Raw genomic sequence first — 5649 nt, 5'->3', positions numbered from 1 at the left:
TATTATTTTTTATGGATTTATGGAAGTACCATGAAACCGAGGAGTTTCTTCGAGACGAAGGAGATTTGATAAAATGAGAGGATTTTCATCAAATCATGGAAAATAATAAAAATGCATTAAAATATAAAACTGGCGTGGGATTGACCACGACACGGTCGGTCGGTCGTGTGTCTGTGTTGCCAGCACCCTGGTCAATATTTTTAATTATTTATTATTTTCTTCTCTATTTTGCATAGGTTCATCGTTTCGTTGTATTTTTGAAATACTCGTTCGTGCGATGACTGTTAGTGTATCATCGTTGAATACACCTTCACCATTTGAATCGGGGCTTACTTAGAGGTAGCTCAGACGCCCGCTTGTTGATTATTTATCACTAATTGTGGAATTCAGTGGAGAATAATTCACAAAACAATTGTTATTGTCATTCCATGGGACCAGTCGTGGATTCGACCATGGAATATGAGCGATTGTAATTAGGAATAATTAACTTTGTGTCTCCATACTAGCAGAGCAAGCTGTCTAGGAGCATTAATCATCCCGATATGAGCTTGTCGGTAAGTCATATCTTTTATATAGTCAGGGTAAACTCGTTGTTTGTTCCTGAAGACGTTATCGTTCTATACTAGCAGAGTAAGCTGTCTAGGACCCGTCCATCACGTGACGCTATATAGAAATAATCACTGAAAGTATTCAGTATTCATGAGATATGCCGTTGTCCAGTCGTGAGACTTTATATCTACATGTACTCTGAGAGAAAGTACTCTCTGTTGATAATTCGATGAGAGACTCGTGTCTCGATACTCACGTCTGATTGCTGAATCAGAGTTTCATATAATTATGAGTTTACGAATTTATCATTTGTCGAAAATCCACCATCTACATTACGTCCCCTGCTTACTGAGGAAAGTTGTGTTCCTCAGTCAGCATTAAATGGTGATTTTTCGGCCATAAATAATAATACCAGTAATTGAACTTAGTTGTAAGTTGATACGTTACCGTATTTAGAGAGCATGAGCAAACCACGACTTGATGAAGGCTTCAATGTCATGATTGGAGCATCGTTTGATGAGGAAATCCTAACCGTGGTCGGTTAGGATTCGCGGGTCGGGCCCAATAAGGAAATCCTTAGAAAATTAGGTTTTGGAGATAAAATTGATATAAAAGGGATTAATCCTCTTTTTTTTTTTCTTATTTTCCTCACACGACTAGCTATCCACCACCTCAGCGCCTTCACGCCAGCAGCAGGAAAAGACCGTTGGGCGCCGCCGCTGCCAGTCGCCGTCCGTTCGCCGCCGACCAAATTCCGGCCGACCAAGTACGTGTATTTTTTTTTGCTGATGTTTATGATCCTCATGAGTTGTTCATGATTTGATCATGATGAATTTATATACATGTGTGTATATTAGTGTGAGTTTTATGAAAAACCCTCGTTTTTGAAAACGTATGTTCGTTCGATCGTTAGTTTTGAAAACTAACTATAATCCCTGATTTAGGAGAGATTTTTTTTTAATATGAACCTAGGTCCAGTGATAAAACTTAGTGTATGAGCTTTCATGTGTTCCACGGTTTTATCGTGAAAGAAGTGAACTTTCATGAAATCGGAATAATCCTTCGTTTTAAAGACAAATAACGATGACACGAAGGAAAATATGTATGATGAACTTGTGTCCAGTGATAAAATTTTGCTTATGAGCTTTCATGTAAATACAAAACTTTATTATATGTATGAGATGTGAGCTTTCACAATATTTTTTGAAATAAACCTTCGTTTTAAAGACACATAACGACGATACGAAGGAATTTTTTATATATATATATATATGTAGCCGTGACATATATTGTGTAAAATATGATGGTATATTTTATTTGCCTGAATTTGTTTTCATTAGATAAAATTCTTTGAGAATTTATATATGCAAGTTGCATTAATTGCTGTTTTTTCGAAAAATCAGAAACGTGGGTTTTGAGGAACCTTCGAAGATAGACAATATATTTATGATGAAATATTTTATTGTTGTAAAATTCATAGGTCAGTTGTGTGAATGTTGACATCATGGAAATTGCGTCCGTGATTTTATGAAAAATCATTAAATTAATAAAGTTTCGTTCATTTTTTGCAGTTTTCGAAGAGACGAACGATTTTGGGGTGTTAACTCTAGTATTACTATCACTATTGTTAGTGGAAGTATAAAAGGTAAGAGTTACCATTTTTGCTGATGTTGGTTTGTTTACATAGTAGTAATCTTCGATCTTCCGGTTCCAGAAAATGTCGACCAACAGTAACAGCAATTATGATTACTGGTATTCCTCTTCTTCCTCTGGCTCTTCTGATGAGGATTCCGACGCTGTAGAGAAATCGAAGGCTAGGGTTACCCAGGAAGGGGCGAAGACTAATGTTCCTTTGGGTAAGCGAAGAGTCTCTTTTGCTGAACTCGAAAAGAAAAGAGCTGAAGACAAAAAGGAGGATGCCCGTCAACGTGAAAAAGATCGCATCTGGCGTAAGAGACAGAGGGTTGAGGAGAAGCGTCAATTCTTGGATGGGGTGCCTTCTGATTCTGATGCTGATGCTTCCGAAGGAGAGATCACATGGGAACCATCCGAGCGTTACATTAAGCTTGATCGATATGAAAGAGAACATCGGAGGACGATGAAGAAAATTGAAGCTGAAGCTGCGACAGAAGATAATTCGGATTCAGATGATGATGTTATCTTCCGTCCACCGGACTTCACCAATGATCCTGACAGTGACTCTGAAGAAGATGATTCCGAGAAGGGCAGTGACGATGAAGCTGACAATTCGGATGAGTCCGACAAGTAGTTTTACTTCCATCTTCTTGTAGATGGTAGAGCGTTCCCTTTTTAGTCTTCATAGTGGATATCTTTCTTTTGTCTGTTTAAAGACTTTACTTCAATTAGACTTTTCTTCTAAATGATGAACATTTTGTGAATCGCCGGTTTCCTCTTATCCATGACATGGACCAATGTCCATATATCCAAATTCATCATGACTTGTCGATTTCACGAGAAGTAACATAACATAGCTGAGAATTCATGACATGTACAAGGCCGCGTGGCCCATCCTTTGACCGTGATGTTCAGTCCCTAGTGTGTTATTTTCCTCCGCGTCTTTGGTATCGATCCTTGAAGCCTAGGGTTTCATTGAAACTCGTAATTGAGTTGACTGTATGACTATCGCCTCATATATATATCTTCAAGACTCCAAATCTATGATCCACGCAAATATTTCTTCCATTCCTGAGTTAGCTTGATCGTGCAGAGAAGTTTTGATCCTACCCTCTTGCCGCCATGTCGAGAAATAGCATTTCTTCTCAAGATGATCTTCAGTCGAAGCGTGAAATAGCATCGTCTATCTCAGTAAGTTGTGCACTTCTTCCTCTTCTCTTTTCTTGTCTCTGTTCAATCGAGATTGTTGATCACAAGAGAATGATTTGTCGTAGGACTGTAAGAAGAATGCTACTCCTCATAATGCAAGGCCTAAGCGGACTGTTAGAGCTCCTGCCCGGTATGGATCGGCTCGTGCTGAAGCTGGATCGTCTGTAAGTAAACCTATGACTCTTGAGATTATACTGAGTCCCGGGATTAACACTCATTCGTTTCATCGTAGGCGGATGTCCGTGTCGTCGTCGATGCTAGACGAAGAAAGAGTGGAAAGTCTGTGACCGTGGTTGAGGTTGAGGAAAGCAGTAACCAGGCATGTGAATATTCTGTAGGATCCGTGGAGACCGAAGACGGTATCCATGCTCGTGAATACCCAACCGCTGGACTTTTATTCGAAGCCCCATTAATTAATACCTTCCCAGACAATGAAATGGTCGTTAGATTCGTGGTTCCCAAATGTCATGTATCTCTGTACAGCAAGATCTGGAAGAAGTATGGTCACATTTCCACCACAGAAGTGTGGAAAGGTTTTCTTCCAACCCTTTTAACCACAGTAGCGGGGTTATTGCCGATCATCGAGGAAATGAATCAGATGCACTTGCGATACGTCAAAAACCATGAGCTGCACCAATGGGATGAAATGATCTCGAATTGTGAGATATTTTTCAATGTAAGCTGGCTCCGTCGTAGTGTTGAGATAATCAAGGTTCATAAGGCAGCAGAGGCTGCTGATGCAATTTCCATGAATGCAGCTTTACTGGATGAGGAGAGGATACTGGCTCTGGAGTCGGCAAGGGTTGAGAAAGCAGTCGAAGACTTGAAGGCAAAGACCAAGATTTTTCAGAAGAAGCTTAACGAGGCTTCTTACAGGGATTATCCGTTACTAGATGGTTTGCTCTGAATGAGCATTTGTGGTTGTTGTTTTTTTGAGTAAATCTGAGTTTCTAGTTAGGTGAAACAATTGTTCATGGTATGAACGAATTTTTCTCATTTACGAAATGTTTAATGAACAAAGGAGCATTCGTATGCTCTTTGGAGGAATGAAATTACATTTCTGAAAATGCTTGAAATGATGAAGAGGTAGTTTGTTTCATGGATCAAGCATAATAAGCTTTGAGCCATTTGCCATTGATGATGTTTCCTTCCTTTCCTCCATTCATTGCTAAAATTTTGTAGTATTCGCTAGACACTGATTTGATAACAACATATGGCCCTTCCCATTTAGGAGAGAACTTAGGAGCGTACATGTCTTGTTGAATGTGTTTTGCCGTCTTTAATACAAAATCTCCTACTTGAAATGTTCGAGGTCTTACCATTTTGTTGTAGGCTCTAGAGATCCTCTGTTTGTAAGCTTCCACATATTTTTCCACCTTGGTCCTCCTTGATTCCAGCATATCTAGCTCAGCGATTCTTGATCTGGAGATTTCGGCCTCATCCCATTGTACACCACTGAACACTGCAATCCTGGCTGAGGGAACCTTGATTTCTGCTTGAAGTATGGCATCGGCTCCATAGACAAGGTAATATGGAGAAGTACCGATCGAGCTCCTTGGTTCAGTTCTGTAAGCCCATAGAGCCATGGGTAATTTCTCATGCCATGATCGAGGATTGTCATGAATCGTCCGGCTGATAATCCTGACCATAGTCTTCTTGGTACTTTCTGCTTGACCATTTCCTTGTGGATAGTAAGGCGTGGAGAAGATTTGTTTGATCCCATATTTATTGAGAAGCTTCTCAACATCTTGATTGGCAAAAGGAGTTTAGTTATCTATGATGATGTGCTTAGGAACTCCGAATCTGCATATTATGTGCTCTTTGATGAAGGCGGCAATCGTAACTCTAGTGGTGCTTCGAAGAGGAATAGCTTCGACCCACTTGGTGAAGTACTATGTCGCAGTGATGATGTATTCATGTTGTTTTGAAGATGCTGGATTGATCTTCCCAATGATATCTAGTCCCCAGCTGTAGAAAGGCCACAGACTATTCACATAATTCAATGGGAGACAAGGAGTGTCGATGAGATTACCATGAGTTTGGAATTGGTGACACCTCTGAACGTGTGCGGCTGCATCATCTTCCATGGTTGGCCAATAATATTTCTCATGAATTTGAAGAAATAGTTTCTTCTTTCCTTGATGTTCTCCATCATGTACTTCCTTCAGGATTGTAGGGATTTCATGTTCGGCTAAGCACCTTAGTAAATTTCCACCAAAGCTTTTGCGGTATAAGATCCCATCGAGATGGACAAAT

The sequence above is a fragment of the Papaver somniferum genome, chromosome 7 (genome assembly GCF_003573695.1).
Source record: "Papaver somniferum cultivar HN1 chromosome 7, ASM357369v1, whole genome shotgun sequence".
NCBI classification, from domain to species: domain Eukaryota; kingdom Viridiplantae; phylum Streptophyta; class Magnoliopsida; order Ranunculales; family Papaveraceae; genus Papaver; species Papaver somniferum.
The sequence above is the reverse complement of the archived record's forward strand: the minus strand, read 5'-3'. Positions refer to the sequence as shown.